This window comes from Megalobrama amblycephala, linkage group LG13, assembly GCF_018812025.1.
Source record: "Megalobrama amblycephala isolate DHTTF-2021 linkage group LG13, ASM1881202v1, whole genome shotgun sequence".
Lineage (NCBI taxonomy): Eukaryota > Metazoa > Chordata > Actinopteri > Cypriniformes > Xenocyprididae > Megalobrama > Megalobrama amblycephala.
The window spans coordinates 38,235,526-38,255,380 of NC_063056.1; positions in this window are offsets into that span (position 1 = coordinate 38,235,526).

The following is a 19,855-nucleotide window of genomic DNA, read 5'->3' on the forward strand; positions in this document are numbered from 1 at the left end:
TCCATCTTTCTTCCATACTGTCCGGAAGCTGCAGCATGTTATCACGCAGTATGCAGGGATTTTACCAAAGCCTTAAAGTGAGCACACTTACTATAGAAGATTATCTTGAGAAAAACGATAAGGTCATCATTGTGGTAAAGCAAGTACAGCGGGATGGACTATGTTTTTTAGGTTTTAAAATATGAAGCAATAGATATATTGTTAAAAAAAAAGACAATTGCTGCATCTGAAATAGAATACTTCACTATATAGTATGTGAACAGTACGCCAACGGAGTAGTATGTCCGAATTTATAATATTCGAAAACAGTATGGGAAAAGTAGCCACATGACCTACTACTTCCGGCGAGATTCTGAAGTACGCACTCAATGGACACTTAACTATCCCATGAGGCCACGGGAGAGGAGTTATGAATGGAGGTAAAGTGGCGCAACTGACACTGGTAGGTCATATGACAGTAACAACATGGCCTATGTAGTACATCCAAATTTCACTCATACTACCCATATTCATACTATATAGAACATACTTTTTTAACGGTCACAAACTAAGTTCAAATTCAACCTACTTAATATAACTGCATGAATCTAGATAAATTGAGAATCACAATTTTTTTGTTTTTAAATAGAGATCACGATTCTCCCACGATTCTGAACAGACAACTGAATAAAATAACATGTACATTTCTAGAGGTTCTGACAAAATATTAACTGATGCAGTCTATTTAAAATCTTTAATGACTCACTTATAAAGACTTCACTTGTTTCATTACTGGATGAATCAGCGTTTTTGAACAAATCTTTTGAATGAACGATTCAATGACTCACTAATAAGACTCCACTTATTTCATTACTGGATGAATCAACATTTTTGAATGAATCTGTTGAATGAATGATTCAATGACTCACTCACAAAGACTTCACTTGTATCATTACTGGATGAATCAGCATTTTTGAACAAATCTTTTGAATGAATGATTCAATGACTCACTAATAAGACGTCACTTGTTTCATTATTAGATGAATCAGTGTTTTTTTAAATGAATCTGTTGAATGACTGATTCAATGATTCACTTATAAAGACTTTACTTGTTTCATTACTGGATGAATTACCATTTTTAATGAATCTGTTGAATGAATGATTCAATGACTCACACATAAGGATTTCAATTGTTTCATTACTGGATGAATCAGCATTTTGAACAATTCAGTTGAATGAAGGATTCAATGACTCACTCATAAATACTTCACTTGTTTCATTACTTGATGAATCAGCATTTTTGAACGAATCTGTTGAATGAATGATTCAATGACTCACTCATAAAGACTACACTTGTTTCATTACTGGATGAATCCGTGTTTTTGAATGAATCTGCTGAATGAATGATTCAATGACTCACTCACAAAGACTTCACTTGTATCATTACTGGATGAATCAGCGTTTTTGAACAAATCTTTTGAATTAATGATTCAATGACTCACTAATAAGACTTCACTTGTTTCATTATTAGATGAATCAGTGTTTTTAAATTAATCTGTTGAATGACTGATTCAATGACTCACTTATAAAGACTTTACTTGTTTCATTACTGGATGAATTACCATTTTTTAATGAATCTGTTGAATGAATGATTCAATGACTCACACATAAGGATTTCAATTTTTTCATTACTGGAGGAATCAACGTTTTTGAGCGAATCTGTTGAATGAATGATTCAGTGACTCCCTCATAAAGACTGCTCTTGTTTCATTACTGGATGAATCAGCATTTTGAACAATTCAGTTGAATGAAGGATTCAATGACTCACTCATAAATACTTCACTTGTTTCATTACTAGATGACTCAGCATTTTTGAACGAATCTGTTGAATGAATGATTCAATGACTCACTCGTAAAGACTTCACTTGTTTCATTACTGGATGAATCAGTGTTTTTGAACGAATCTGCTGAATGAATGATTCAATGACTCACTCACAAAGACTTCACTTGTATCATTACTGGATGAATCAGCATTTTTGAACAAATCTTTTGAATGAATGATTCAATGACTCACTAATAAGACGTCACTTGTTTCATTATTAGATGAATCTGTGTTTTTAAATTAATCTGTTGAATGACTGATTCAATGACTCACTTATAAAGACTTTACTTGTTTCATTACTGGATGAATTACCATTTTTTTATGAATTTGTTGAATGAATGATTCAATGACTCACACATAAGGATTTCAATTGTTTCATTACTGGAGGAATCAACGTTTTTGAGTGAATCTGTTGAATGAATGATTCAATAACTCCCTCATAAAGACTGCTCTTGTTTCATTACTGGATGAATCAGCATTTTGAACAATTCAGTTGAATGAAGGATTCAATGACTCACTCATAAATATGTCACTTATTTCATTACTAGATGAATCAGCATTTTTGAACGAATCTGTTGAATGAATGATTCAATGACTCACTCGTAAAGACTTCACTTGTTTCATTACTGGATGAATCAGCGTTTTTGAACAAATCTGCTGAATGAATGATTCAATGACTCACTCATAAAGACTTCACTTGTTTCATTACAGTTTGAATCAGCGTTTTTGAACGAATCTGGTGAATGAATGATTCAATGACTCTCTCATAAAGACTTCACTTGTTTCATTACAGTTTGAATCAGCGTTTTTGAACGAATCTGTTGAATGAATGATTCAATGACTCACTCAAAAAGACTTCAATTGTTTAATTACTGGATGAATCAGCATTTTTGAATGAATCTGATAAAATGAATGATTCAATGACTCACTCATAAATACTTCACTTGTTTCATTACTAAATTGAATCAAGATTGCAATCCTTTCACGATTAATTGTTCAGCTCTACTACTTAAGACGGTATGTGACTCAGGATGCACCAAATGTCTTTTTGGATTATGTTAATAGTTAATTTGATAGTTAATAATTTGATAGTCTGCTAAATGGATCACTTGTGTGAACTTACTTCAGACAACCAAGAAAAATGACCCTGAGACCAGTTGATTAAAAAAAGATTTTAAAAAGTGGCTCAGAAAAGTAAAGCTAGTTCTGAGAAAACCTCTAGCATCAAGTGTTTGCAGATGCCACTTGGTTTGATATTTTGTATGTAATGTGACTTATGTGTCCAAATAAAACATTTGGAGCCTCTGTATGTTGAGGTCATTAAGATTTTGTTTTTAAAAAATGAATACTTTTATTCAGCAAGGATGCATTAAATTGTTCAAAAGTGACAGTAAAGACATTTATAATGTTACAAAAAAATTATATTTCAAATAAATGCTTATCTTTTGAATGTTATATTCATCAAAGAATCCTGAAACAAAATGCATCACAATAGTATTAAGCAGCACAACAGTTTTCAACATTGACTGGCGAGCAGAAGAGACTTCTTTCAAAAACATAAAAAAAAATAGTACCAACCCCAAGCTTTTGAACAGTAGTATGAACAGTGGAACACACACATAGCAGCTCGCCCTCGCTGAGCCCAGATGAGACCAGATGTCAGGCTGTATTGTCAAATGGATTACAGGAAACACTCAGCAAACACCTGCAGGTGTGCATTTCACACAAGGGCAAAACTAGACAAAACTCCTCCTTCATATCAATAAAATCCTGTCTGAGCTTCAGAGATCAGAGACCACCAGTCAGTAGCGTAATGGACTAATTCACTCTAAAACTGAAAACTGTGTCATTATTTACTCACCCTCATGTCATTTCAAACCTGTGGAACACATTCATGAATCTTCATTTCATAGTAACCACCACATCAGTCCAGAAACAAAAAGGGCAATAGCACCTCGTATTACGACCCGTGCACTGTATATTTCAGGTCTGTGAGACAAAATGCTTGTTAATATTTGTTATTCACTCAAAATCTTCCCCTCTGTTGCAGCTCACAAATCATTCAAACAAACAGTGTTGAGTAAACAGCCTCTATGTGAAAAAAGCCTAAATTCAATCTGTTCATTATATAAAGTGATGTTCATATGGATTAGTTTTTATGATCTCTTTATGAACTTTTTGAAGCTTTAAAGTGTCAGTTGCATAGACTGTCAATGGAAGGACAGAAATCGCTCAGATTTCATTAAAGGTGCCATAGAACCAGTTTTTACAAGATGTAATATAAGTCTAAGGTGTCCACTGAATGTGTCTATGAAGTTTCAGCTCAAAAACCCCATAGTTTCTTTTAAATTCATTTTTTAACTGCCTATTTTGGGGCATCATTAACTATGCACCGATTCAGGCTGCGGCCCCTTTAAATCTCGCGCTCCCTAACAGTCGGTGTTATGTTGAGATTCGCCTGTTCTTCGGAGGTCTTTTAAACAAATGAGATTTACACAAGAAGGAGGAAACAATGGTGTTTGAGACTCACTGTATGTCATTTCCATGTACTGAACTCTTGTTATTCAACTATGCCGAGGTAAATTAAATTTTTGATTCCAGGGCACCTTTAAAAATATCTTCATTTTTGTTCCGAAGATGAACGAAAGTCTTACGGGTTTGGAACGACATGAGGGTGAGTAATTAATGGCAGAATTTTCATTTATGGGTGAACTAACCCTTTAATGAACAGGGGTGAAATACAGCGTTAAGTTCAGGTATATGATTTTCAAAGGCTGCGATTAGGGTGAGAAGGAAGAGGCTAACACCTGGATTGTTAGGCTTAGGGTTAGTTGAGTCTTTCATTTACTGAGGAAAGGACAAAAATTACAGGCCAATGCAAGAAGAATTTATGCAGGACAAACTTGCTAAAGGCTTTGAACATTCACAGCTAGTGAGTCAGCGATGGATGAATGAACAGGTAGATTTTTAGACAGTAGAGCTTCAGTTCCACGTTCATATGAGAAAGACTGTAAATATCTCAGATGGGCGTTTTCTTCAGGTCAAAGAAAATGTCAGTGTGGTTTGGAGTAGTTTAGAGAAGCTGTGGACGTGACTTATCTGTTGACCTATATGCAAAGTTCAAGCAAAAGTACAACACTGCATTTTACCAAAGCTCAAATGTCACCTTTCACTCTTATAAAGGACAAATAAAAAAAATAAAAAAAATACAATTTAACATTTTCTAATACTAAAGTGCTGTTTGTTCAAATCACTGTGAGCACTAGTAAAAATTAAGTTTAAAAAATTATCAAAAAACAACATTAACAAGGCATGGGGATATTTAAAAAAAGCTGAAGCATCAACTTTCTCTCAGATATTTCTAATAAAGGACAAATAAAAAAATTAACTAAATTTGACATTTTCTAATGCAAAACCAATACTAGGGTGACTTGTTAGATAGTGACAGTCGCTCTTCAAAAATAATCAAAACTTGGGGATATTTAAAAAAAAAAAAAAAAAAGCTTAGGTATCGTCTTTCTCTCATATATTTCTGATAAAGGACAAATAAAAAAGAAGCTACATTAGACATTTTCCAATGCAAAACTAATAGAGTGATATTTGCTCAAATCATTATAAGCACTAGTAAGAGTTGTGCTTCAAAAATGATCAAAAACATTAACAAAATTGTGGGAATGTAAAAAAAAAAAAAGCTGAACCATCACCTTTCTCAAATATTTCTGATAAAGGACAAAAAAAAAATACATTTCGACATTTTCTGATGCAAACTTTGAAGTAAGAGTGCAGTGTTTATTCAAATCAATCTGCACACTAGTACAAATTATGCTTAAAAATAATCAAAAACATTAACAAACTCAGGGATATTTTAGATACTTTACAAAATGTTATTGTTACTAGTGATATCACTAACTTGAGGGGCAGTTTCTGCATTCCTCTGCACTACATTTCCATTCATTTTCTTGTATAAATGTTCTAGACGGACTTGTTTGACCATTGCGCTCGCACCTTGCATGTTTTGTGCATGACGTCATACTAAAAGTTAAAATAGCTTCAACTTTTAGAAAAACGCATCTCTTTTAGAGATCAACCAATAATCGGTTTTACCAATATTTTTCCTGATATTTAAGCATAGCCCCTGAGACTGTTACCTGAATTTGTTTTATACTGAAATATTTAAAAGCATGATAGGATCATGTACATTTCCACTTGTGAAAGTTGGGAGATAATTGAAGAGTTTTTCAGGAAACCAGCCCCTTGTTGTTTCCAGTAAAGCCTCAGAAATGAGCAAGAGGCATGAGACACGACACGCTCCCTTGAGTTCATCCTGTATCGCAACATAAAGGCAAGAGGAGTAAACGGACACCCATAGGGAGGGATGGAGAGGGAAGATTGAGCACGTGGGCGAGGTGCTTCCTGTTTTCATTTGGGTTAATTATACTTCTCTCCAGAGGATGGATCATATCTAAAGAGAAGTTCTTCAAGACTGTGGCATAAGCAGCACTGCTAATGCAAACAAAATAATCAGAGACGAACCTCCCGCTTATAAATAATAATTCACATGCTTTTGAACTGATGGAATGTATAACTTGAATGCAATGCAAGTTGTTAAGGAAAAAAACATCTGCCAAATGCATAAATGTAAAAAAAAAAAAAAAAAAAGGTGATTGTAGTGTAAATAACAGTGACGTCAAACAGACAACTGCCAATTAGGTTTAAATGGCTTTACAAAATGGACTCTGCTGATTGCATGTAGCGTAAATTGTCTTTAGGAGGTAACTGCATGGTTTCAGTTAGAGTTAGAGTTATAAGCTATAAAGTTTGGAATCATTATGATTTTTTATAGTTTTTGAAATATTATTACAATTTAAAATAACTGTTTTCCATGTGAATATATTTTAAAAAGTAATTTATTCCTGTGATCAAAGCTGAATTTTCAGGATCATTACTCCAGTCTTTAGTGCCACACAAAGTCATTCAAATATGTTGATTTGCTGCAACCAAACAAAACTTTACAAACTTTATAATCAAAAATTAGGAGCACAATGTCACATAATGGCTGTTCTTATGTAAACTAGATCATTTGCGCAGTTATCTCTGTAATGGCTCTTTCCTGTTTGGTAAAGAGTTTGTCTAAGATGGATCCCTAAGCTGTAGAGTTTGCTCTTTTTGTGGTAGATTCCAAAAATACCCTTGATGACGTATATTTGAATACTACAACCACCTCTGAGGATTTACGATTTAGAGAGAGAGTCAGTTTTAACAGACTTAAAGGGGTCCTTGACCATGATTTCACTTTTTTAACTTTAGTTAGTGTGTAATGTTGCTGTTTGAGCATAAACAACATCTGCAAAGTTACAACGCTCAAAGTTCAATGCAAAGGGAGATATTTTATTTTACAGAAATTACTTTTTAAGGACTACAACAAGCTTCTTCCCAGGTTTGTGACATCACAAACCCTAAAATTTACATAAACCCCGTCCCCGAGAACACACAACAAAGGGGGTGAGGCCATGTTGGGCTGCTTTAGAGAAGAGGAAGAGTTGTTGTAGTAGAGTGTTGTTGTCATGCCGTCATTTTACGCCGAACTGCTTCACAAACGAGGATCAATTCAACACTGGATTTGCACAAAAGATGAACATGACGGCACATGCTAGTGGATGAGTTGAATCAACTCCACAGCAACTACATAAATTTATCCACTAACCATTCAGAAATGTTCAGTTTCATTCTAAAAGTTGTAACTTCTTCCTGAGTCTCTCCATCAGTGTCGACTCCGGTTTGAACAATGTAAGGCTGAACACCGTTACTGACAATCCTCATTTTGGCTGCGTGAGATTCTCCAGCTTTGTTTTTGTTGAGCAACCGAAGCGTGAGCTGTTAAAGCTCCACCTTCTTCTGGAAAGCGGGCAGCTCATTTGCATTTAAAGGGACACACACAAAAATGGCATGTTTTTGCTCACACCCAAATAGGGGCAAATTTGACAAGCTATAATAAATGATCAGTGGGGTATTTTGAGCTGAAACTTCACAGACACATTCTGAGGACACCAGAGACTTATATTACATCTTGTAAAAGGGGCACAATAGATCCCCTTTAAAGGTGAATTGTGTCATTTCTTTTTCATGTTTTATAAGCAGAGGCTATAAGTATATTATTTGTTGGTTGAGACTGCAAAATGTTTAACATTGTGACTCTTTATCGGTTTCAAAACATTGATCTGTTTGTTTGAGTGGTGCGAGGCGCTAACACTGACTTTGGGACAGGACTGTCTGAAGACAGTCACTATTTTTGCAAAGAAATCACACACTTCACCTTTAACTAAACTGAGGCACAAATCCTTGGCTCTGTCCAAAACCTGAAAAACATTGTATACAATCTTCCGGTGGATTCAGTCTTTAGAAAATATGAGCTATAAGTAGTCATAAAACATTTGCTCAGCTCTAAATATCAGTTTTGGAAACTGGTTTCAAACACATGCCTGTGAATTCACAGAAGGCAAAGCAGTTTCAAGACTATGAATACCTCTAGTGGTGGGCAAGAATATTACAGAAAAATATAAAAGTTCATCAGGGGCATTAGATATCATCTAATGGCTATGCAAAGTTTTCTACGATTTTTCACACTAAAAAAAAGCCAAATCTGAGGGAGATGCAAATACACTGCCACCAAAAACTAACACTCAAGTGGAAAATTCTACTCCAAACTGCACACTAACATTTGCGGAGAGGGCTAGTTTGATGTTTACAAGCATTTTCCTCCATTCTCATTATGTAGTGCATTAGTATTCTAGTTGCACTGGCCAGAAGAAGAGCAAGAGGAGGCGGGTGGAGAGAAGCAGCCCATCGTGTCACTGGCTGCATGGGACGCCCGTCCACTTCTAACTGCACATTGCTAAGCAACTGCTTGAAGAAACAGAGAATTTGTACAGTGTTTGGTGAAAAAGTAGCAAAATGGTTCTTGAAACTCTTGAAATCTTATTTCATGCATTTCTTTTTATCATCTTCTGCATGTCAAAATTTTCACTCAGCAAAGTTTCTTACTGATTTTATGAAATACATGCAGAACACAATAAGAGAAATGAACTGCGTTTCTCTGAGTAACTGCACAGCAGCTATCAAATGCAGAAATTGTCTGTAATGTTCACAGCAGATACTGCAAATGAAGGGTGTAACTAAGATCACACAAGATGTAATTGCATTAACACAGCAATAAAATTTCCCCACATCAATGATCACTGAAAGGGTTTAAAACAGCATTTAAGAAGCTCTGAATGATGTGAAATGCAACATGAAAAGCACATTTACAACATCTGCATTTAATGCGCCGTGAGATTTGCAGCCATCAATCATCCACTTAACAAGCACTCATTACACGTGGCAGCAATTACCTCTCGCTGAACAACACCCGAGGAACTGAACAGAAATAATAACTACCATAACTTGCATTACAGCGTCTTGGTATACTTTAAGAGAGAAAAAACAGTAATGAACCAAATATATTGATTAATCTGACAATATTTGCTCTTATTTAAATAGCTTTGTCATGATAACCCACACCCTTGGCTGGTTAGCAAACATCTATAGCACACTCTAAAAAATTCTGGGTTAAAAATAACCCAAGTTGGGTTGAAAATGGACAAACTCAGCGACTGGGTTGTTTTAACCCAGCTGTTGGGTTAAATGTTTGCCCAACCTGCTGGGTAGTTTTATTTAACTCAACTATTGTTTAAAAATGACTGTATTGCTTGCTTAAAATGAACCCAAAATATGCTGGAAATTAACATTTATTAATATGTTTCATTAATAATAATTAAATAATAACATGATTTTTGATTTCCAACCTATTTTGTGTTCATTTTAAGCCAGCCATATAGTATTTTTTAAACAACAGTGAGTTAAATAAAACTGCCCAGCATGTTGGGCAAATATTTAACCCAAAAGATGGGTTAAAACAACCCAATCGCTGAGTTTGTCCATTTTCAACCCAACTTGGTTTGTATTTAACCCAGCATTTTTTTACCAAAATCAATCAGTATCAACTTCTACCATGATACACATTTTTCTGTTTTCAAAAATGAGTAAATAATTTAGTAATAATTAATGTAAAATACAGTCAAACCAAAATTTATTCAGACACCTTGAACATTTCATTCATTCATTCATTCATTCAGTTTATTCACTATAGTTTAAAAAAATGGTAATAAAATATGGCAAGATCTCAGAGTTAAACTGTGTCAGAAAAAAATCATCTTAATTATGTCAGATAATACTTAAGCAAAACATGGTCAGGTCAAAGTGTCTGAATAATTTTTGGTTTGACTGCAAGTGCATATGGCGTCCTGGTCTACAAATATGAATTGAATAATGATTGATAATTGTGTCAAAAATGAAACTAGTCTAGATGCAAACTGGTCACACGACAAGAAGTAGAACCTATCAGGCCAAGCATGAGCAAACAGGGACAAATGCCACTTTTATGCACAAAATATCCTTTCTTTTGTCTCTCTTCTGTGGTTTTATTAATCTTACACACTCCTGACGCTCCTCAAATATGCCAGTCAAGATTCAGAGCGAGGGAAAATACCTGATTCAATTAGACTCAAATTAGTGTGGAAAGAAAAGGTTGCCCTGTTTTGTTTGGAAGTCCCGTTCCAAAATTAGTGAACCATTTTCCCTGTGGATTCAACTCAAGAGGCTTGGAGCTTAATCAAGTGGAAATTGGGGATAGACAGTGGGGGTAGAAGGGCAGAATGAGGCAATTGTTCAAATCACTCTTTGATGTCAATGCAATGAGCCCCAACAAAAATATACAGGCGCAACCAAGCTGTTGCTCGCAAGTTTGGAAAAATTCAACAGAAACGAATCACGTGCATGATTGCCTGTGTGATTAAAAGGATAATACGGGCTATATGTACAAACAAATCCAAAATATCACGCCTCGGTCGCCGTCCAGCAGTGCATCGGCACTGTAAATGAATTCTCTTCTCTTCAGACAGGCCATTATGAGGCAGATGTATGTATTGTTATATCTAATCTGTCCTTTTTCTACGTAATTCTCCCTTCAGCATCTCAGAAAGCACGCAGACAAACTCCCAGCGCCTCTATTGTGTTGCAGAGCTTTTCTCATGCGTGTGTCTGAATGAGAGTCAGAGCTGCAGATAATCACATTTTCCTAAGAAAGGCTTAGTCGTGCAAAGCAGCGCAAGTGTCTCTATAAGAGTAAAGGGATGCATTAACAGGACCTGCAGCGTAACATCTTCAGCAAAAGTGCTCTGGGAACAAGTGTAGTCGATAATGCTGATGCGGATGTGAGCAGGTGGCCGATGTAATGCTGAGATATATATGGGCCAGTCTACAGAATTGGTGCAAAGTCCGAGTTGGAAACGTCTTGAAACAAATGTGTATTTTTCAACAAATTTTCTATGCATGCAAACTGTATAATATCCAAGGTATTTTCAGAAAGTTTTGTAATATTTATCCTCTCCCCATATTTGTCACTACCGAAACACAATAAAAAATAATTTAATAAGAAGGGCTACATTGACCTATTAAGATTTTGTTTACACCTACCTTTTAAGTATAAGTTTTCACAGGTAAATCCATAACAATTACAACTGCAAGTGTAATATATGAGATTTGTTGTATTTTGAATACAATCGTTCTTTGTGAAAGACGTAAAGTATCATCATAATGATTTCAAAGTTAAGGATTTATTAGTTTGAATATACACTGAACCAAACACTATAATAACATCTTAGTTGATCATTCAGTATACTTTATTTTTGACAAAACATCCCATGTTTCGGTCATGACTGCACATTTTCGGTAGTGACAGTAATGTGTTGGTAGTGAACACATGACATAACAGAATTTTAACTCACATACTAAAACATATTAAAATACTAATGATTTGCATAACTGTACTAAAATTTTGTTTATTTCCCCCAAATAAATAATTGTGTTCCCTTTTGTCACTACCAAAACAATGATGACATGTTTCGGTAGTGACGATTTTAGATACTTTTGAGTCTAGCTCAAAGATGCTAATCAGCACATGATTAGCTAGCACAGTTCTGAACAGTTGTACACAGAAAAAAACTACATTTTATTGAATAACACTCAAAAAACAATGATGTCACAACCGAAACTTCACCACATGTTATTGTTTCGGTAGTGACAATTTTAGATACATTTGAGTCTAGTTCAAAGATGCTAATCATGATTGTATTGAATCATGAATTGCATTGAAATAACACTCAAAAAACAATGATGTCACAACTGAAACTTCACGTTATTGTTTCGGTAGTGACAATTTTAGATACATTTGGGTCTAGCTTAAAGATGCTAATCAGCACATGGTTATCTAGCACAGTTCTGAACAGTTGTACACACATGAAAAATAAATTTTATGGAATAACACCCAAAAAAGTTTGCTTAATTGCAGAAAAAAAGGTGTTCGGAAGTGACATTCCTTAAAGTTACGCACAGATTTTTCACACTTTTGAACACATCTAACTCAAAATGATGGACCTATCTACTATGAAAGAGAATATTTCCTGATCAAAAATATGGGGGTGTGGTTAAAATCAGTCTCAGCCAATGGACTGAAACATATACTGTTTCGGTAGTGACATGAAAATGACACATTTTTTTACTTAAAGTTTCATGATTTTAAAATAAAATATACATTTTTTTTTTTTTCTTACTTTTAAAAAATCAAAAATATATTTTTAAAAACAACAATGGAAAAAATTGCAAAAATTATTTCAATACCATTTTATTTTACAAGTTGAAATTTAGGGTTTAGGACAGCCACCTCCCAATTTAAAGTACCCAATAAATTATGATTTTATATATTAAGCTAACTGATATTTTAAATATTATTGTGGGATTCAACAGATAACAGAAGGATCTTAGTAAACATCTAAAATTTGAATACATTAATGCTTTTTAAATGTGTTTTTTGGTTGTGGAACAGCAGTTTGCACCAATTCTGTAGAACGGCACATTTATATTTATATTTACATATACAGTATATATATATATATATATTAGCATAAGAGGTGCACACACTGAAATGAACATTATTTCACACAATATTCACAAAATAACATTTGAAAACAGTAAATGTGCACTGTGAAGCAAGGTAGATTTTTAGAGACTGACATCAGGCATCAGATTAATCAGCCTGAACCAAGCTTCTTCCCAACATGCATGTGCATGTAATGCAACCACAAAGAAAGTTTCCCTGCTAAAATAATACTTTAAAACAGCATAAGATGATATGTGTTTTTAACATGGTTTCCCCTAAGGATCATAAAATAATTGTTACTTTATAGTAAACATGGTATTTGAGACAAAAATGTGCCCGTGCTCTTTTTTGTCATCTTAGGCCCTTGTTGCCCACTCTGCATGTTGAGTTAGAGATCATCCAGAGTCAGAATGTAGTAAGAGCTCTCTTACCTTCTCTATGTGAGGTGCAAGTGCAGAGCAGCGATGCGTCGCGTCAGTTCCGCGCGTCTCCGTCGCGCTGCGCGTTTGAGCGCAGATGAAGGAATGTGGGTGACCGTGTGAAAGTGACAACGCTTAACTGGCATTATTTTCTAACTTCCACCCACTCCGAATGGAAACAGCCAGTTGTCAATGGCAGAGGAGGTTCTCTCGCGCAGCACAAAGTAGGTACATTAGCATTTCTCCGACCCTCCCCTCGCTTTTCACGGATGGCATTGTGTGGCGCGGTTGGGGTCCTTATTTGGCCCCCGATTAAATCCTCACTGGCCTGCGTTGAAAAACGACTTATAACCAGTTATAGTCTGACACATCGCGTTAAGACCTTGTATTATAGGCCTATATGCTCTTCTGAAATGTGCTGAATGCACCTACACGAGTTTACAAAAAGCTTTAGATGTTGTTACAAAAAAGGTTTTGGCGCAACAAGTGTCATAGTAAAAAGAAAAAGACACAAGACGCCCCATTTTGAGATTCCTCAGACTGACAGAACCCTCTGGATAGCCTAACATGTCCTTCTCAGATATCTTGTTGTGTATACTTACATAACTTGATTATACATCTCAAATCTTTCCTTTATGATGCGGTTATTGATGGCTTTAAAGTTCTTGAAGAATCTTAAGGGTTCTTAAAGGTGCAATGTGTACATTTTAGCGGCATCTGGTGGTGAGGTTGTGAACTGCAACTAACGCGTACACCCCTCGCACTCCTCCCTTTTGGAGAAGATACGGTGGCCGTTTGGCTGACACAACGCAAAGATGTCGTCGTCTGAGATAGCAGAGTAGCCTGTGTGAAGCAAAGAGGTTTCTTATTATTTCTAACACAGAATGGTCTAATAAACCAGACGACAGTGCGTATTAAACGTAGAGATGATGAAAGCTGCCTGTAAAAACAGGAACGATTTAGAAGAACAATAACATAGTGACGAAACGCGCTCTGTAGAGCAGTTTGTCCATTTAGGGCTGCTGTAGAAACATGCATAATGGTGCATAATGGCGACTTGACATGGAGGGGGGACCCGCGGTGTATGAGATAGAAATGCCTCATTCTAAGGTAATAAAACATAATGGTTAATTATGTAAGGTCTCACTGAAAACATAGTTATGTATATTATATTGCATTTCTGTCAATAGATCCTCCTAAAGTTTACACATTGCACCTTTAAGAGAAGTTTACAGAGAAAAATATACACTTTTTGCAGTTAAGCCTTCTTAGGGGTGTGACAGATGAATTTCTTAAAGGACAATGTTTTTATGAAGAGGTCATTAAACTGCATGAATAATAAATAGCCTTTAGAAGAATTAGCAAAATGTAGTTTTATATAGGCTGAAATAGAAGAATAGCATGTCAACAAGTCAGTTTAATCATGTTTTGTGCTATAGGCCTAGTTGGTTTGTCTCTCTATAAATCATTCCATCCCATTTGATAAAAAATTACACAAATCTCTAACAAAAATAATCAAAAGATAGTTAAAAAAATATCCAAATGAAGTCGACATCCTCACATGTTAATACAAATACGGACATTATTTTATTATTATTATTATTATTATTATTATTTTCAGGTTCATTTTTCATGAAATTTGTTTTATTGATGACATTGATTGAAATTAATGTTTTAATGTAATTTAAATTGATGTTTTAATGTAATTTAAATGCAATGTTACACTGTTACATTATAAAATTTAAAATAATTAAATGTGTTTTTATCAGAAATGTCTCTGTTTCACTTTGCGGTTTGAATGGCCCATTTTTGCTGATCAGCCGGCCCATTTTACCTGAACACTGCTCATCTCAAAAAATGTGGGACACCTAATGTTTCAAAACCTGTAGAGCCTGAACAATTATATTTTATTACATCAATTCTATGCATCAATTCAACACAAACATATTAAAAACAGTCCTTATTAATCATAAGAACACAGTTAAATGTCACCATAGGTTTTTTTGTTTGTGTCCCAAGTACAATATTTTTATGACGATGTCATTAAATTGCATGCATAATAAATAGAAGAAAAAGCAAAATGTTCTTTTAAATAGTTTTAGATAAAATAGATGTGTATGTTGTGTTTGCAGGACAACACTTGACATGTCTTTGCTTAAAAATGTAATAATAATATAAATATAAAATGATAATAATATAATATAAAAATGAACTAAATAAATTATAAAAATATCATCTTACAAATGTAATACAATATAATATATAATATTATAAAAATAAAATAATAATATGGAGCTATACTTTGGCGATCTTGCCGCAGGGTGGCGCTGGAGTTCGCAGAATGCACAGCAAGGTACTGTACACGATTATTAGTAGTGTTTACTGTTATTCATTAGCCGTGTCTCATTTCGAAGGCTGCGTCCTCCGAAGGTCGCATGGCTATATACGTCATGGAGGCGGTCTCATTTAAGAAAAGTAACCGTTAGATTGCAAAGTATGAAAGGAATTACAGTATTATACACCTCACGAGGAATTAATAAGCCTCCAAAATGTCAGGGTTAATAATAGGAAAAAACGGTTTCAACATTCCGTTTGATTCCCACAGAATGAATGACCAAATTATTGATGAGAGGTGTGCTATTACTTTACAGAGTGATCAGACGAACTATTTTCAACTAGTGGTGAAGTAAAAACCCACAGACTTACATTGAAGGAGATAGCCTACTCGATGCATGTCTTGAGACCAAAAAATCATATAGTGATGGACTTTGATTTTAGCATCGTCGAAACCACCCTTAACTTCATGTTAGTCGTTAACTCATTAACTACGTGTATTTTCTTTATAAAATAAATATCATCTGAAAGACATCCCTAAAAACCTTTGCGAATCATAAAGTCACGTGATTTCAGTAAACGAGGCTTTCTTATGTAATAACCGTTTCGAAAAGCTCCATTTAAAGGTCCAATATGTAAGAATTTTGCAGTAAAATATCCAAAAACTACTAGGCCAGTGTTATATATTTTGTTCACTTGAGTACTTACAATATCCCAAATGTTTGCAACTATTTGTAAATCGTGAGAAAATTGCAATTTTATCCAAGGCTCCGGGACGTGTGAGGAGTCGCCTGTTAATGGCGTCATACTAGGGCTGGACAATAATTCAATATCAATATATATCGCGATATAATTTTTTTCGATAACGGTGATATGATTTTTAAACACATTTCCGGTATTTCGATATATACATTACAACTGACTTGAGGCGCAGCCGTTAGAAAGAGCAGAACGTGATTGGCTATTTGCGTGATGACGTACACCACAGAGACACGCAGCCATCAGCCAGTGCTCAGCGTATCTATTGGTTAATATGGTTTGTTTAAAATAGCAACGTGGAAAACAGACAGACAGTGTTCAGATAATGTATGTTTCAGTCGATGGATGCGCAAAACGTTACAACAACGATAATCAAAAAGCGTGGACAAAACAGTCACTCTTTGTAAACTGTTAACAGCTAGTGCCGTATGTTCTAATGTCCAGTCATTTACGCCGTCATCACCCGGGTGTTGATAGCGCGCAAGCGCAGGTGAGACCTGAACAGCACACGATGCTATCTGTTTAAACTAAAATCATTTAAGCCTTGCTGATTTAAACCTTCAAGAACAAGGCGCGAAAGAGAACTCGCACGCGCTGTGAGAAGATTTGTGTGCGCTCATCCGAAGCGCGCACACGCTTATTTCAGTCAGCGCGCAAATACTGAGTTCTCTTTCAAGTCTTGCGCTTCAGCGGACAAATTCATACAAAAATTATGTCAACATGCCCGTCTTAGCGAATATCCTAGCAAACATAGTCGGTTATGTCTTAAGTGAACGTATATTAGTCGAGAAAGACATCGCATGTGGAACAGTATATGTACTGGATCGTGCATGTCTTAAAGGGAAAAAAACTATTCCTGCTGCCTGTTTTTAATGTTAAATCAAACAACAAATAACAAAGAAATCACTCACTGCTCTTGACTGAATAGTTTTTGTAACTTCAATAAGGATTAATCTTTATTTATTTTATACAGTAAAGATAATATGCAGTGTTATTTTATATTTGATTACTTTATCCATTTTCTGTACCTGAAAACTACTGTTAGATACCTGAAAAACCTGAAAAGCACTGTTTATTTAATTTGAATATTTGCTTTATTGTACTTATTTGTGATGTTGCTTGTAGTTTGATTGTTTGTTCTTATTTTCTTTATTTTTATTTGACAGTAGTCCTATTTTTAGGGTCATGGTTTCGGTACGGTTCGGAACCGTACCGAAACCGTGACCCTAAAACCGTGATACGAACCGAACCGTGAGCAATTTGAACCGTTGCACCCCTAGTGTCATCAAAACTCAACAACTTCCCTGCCCCAGCAATGTGTTTTTGTTGTTTCTCACTGTTTTTTTCTGTTTTTACAGTTCACAATCTTTATCTTGGCTGAAACACTTTTGTTTTAATCTATATTAAGGATAATAAAATCAGCCTACATTATAGTTTAATGTTAAAGATATTAATATTACTAAAGTGAGTGAGTCTTATGTTTATTTTTTATGTTTGTATGAAGGCTAAATACAAATAAAAGCTGAACATAAATTTATTTGTACTGTTTTTATTTCTAAAATATTATATAGTTTTATAGGAAGAGATTTCATAGATTTGGCAAATTCATTTTTCAGACGTTTGTAGGTACAGACATCCGTTGTGGCCGTTCTTGGCAGTTTTTCTGAGGCTATTATATAGTTCATATCGATATCGGAATTATATCGTATCGACCGAAATTAAGAATTATATCGTGATATAAATTTTGGCCATATCGTCCAGCCCTACGTCATACCCGCGTTACCCTCGGTTTCCGGTTTATTTTGTAGAAACCATGGAAACACCAAAGACGCTTTAATATATTACACGTTTTAATAGACAAGGGAACAACTGTTTGGTTACATTTATAGACAGAAAACTAATTGTTTTTATATTAGCTCAACACGTTTAGTCTTATTGTTTAAATCTAATTTTCTTGATTTTTTGCGAGTACCATGCTTTACCATGCCTCAGAGAAAAACACTATTTTGTCAAGTAGCTAACATAGCATAATCAGATGCAGCTTTATTTTTAGTAACAGTAATACAGCATTTTCTCCATCAAACAATACCTTTTTAAAAAATTAATTTCATGCCATTTATCAACACAAGCCATCCAGCATTTAATATGATATTGTAAAATCGATCTATCTTACTGCAGTGTGTAACAGTGTCTCACAGCAGCCGCCGAGCGAACACACAGAGTAACGTTATTACATCATTTTCAACACACTCAAATGTATCTAATATGATAAACAGAGCTGTGTTACCTCATACTCATGACCGGAAAAGCGGAAGCGGCGCCGGCGACTGTGTCATAATAAAAGTCCCGCTGCTCGTGAGGCATGTGTTGCGCAATCGCTCCAGCTCCTCGTTCAGCTCCCACAACACTCGCTCCTGCTCTGCTTCACACTACAGTACCGTTAATAATCACATCCATGAACATGATTTCTGTCCAAGTCCTATCCCTATTCTTTTCCACCGGCTGTGAGGTGAAGACCACATGTCCCAAGATTCCACGCTCAAACTTGGCGTCATAAAGCTCTGCCTTTGTTGTGAATAGGCCTCTAGTGGACAAAAAATGTTACATATTGCACCTTTAATCAGTTTAATTAACAAATAAGAGGCAGATGTCAAATGCAGTAGATGTATTTTATTAAAATATTTTTTAAAAAACAAATGCATATGTATAAACCATGATAAATATGCATATGCAGTATAATCATACAGTAAAATGTTTATATTCATATAGTTTTTATTTTAAAACATAAAGGATATTTTAGCATTCAAACTGGCAGTGGTGATATTTCCTCTGGTAAGAGGGAGACGTTCAGTCCATGGCAGGTCTCCCAAAGGAGAAATAGCCTTTTTCTTTTTTCTTTTTCTTTTTCTGAAAAGCTACAGAGCAGCACCATTCACCTGAGATCCATGTTTAGGAGAAAATACTTGAAGAGACACACAAAACCACATCTGAGGGACCAAGCAGAGCATCATGGCTAAGTTGTATGATCATTTTAAATATATGGGGTCATTCCTTCTATGCAGTACATTTCATTATATGTCTTAATAATATACAGTATAAAATTTTAAATATGGAAATCATATGAGTTTCTTTTAAGTGAACATAGGGGTGAATATTTAGAGACAAAATGAAAATGAATATTCATTCTCCTTGGGTCTCTAATTAAAATGTGAAAATAAAACATGTTTTATTGGGTATATATTATATATGGGGAAAATAGATATTTTTATACTGATAATAGATTTATATGTCTTCAATATTATTTTGCATCCTGTTAGGCTTTTGTAAAAAAAAAAAAAAAAAAAATCCTGTAAAAACAAACAATCAAAACATGAAGAAAAATTAAGTTGACATCCTCATGTAAACATTCAGCAATGACTAACTTAAGCTCTATTTCCATGTTCTTTCTAA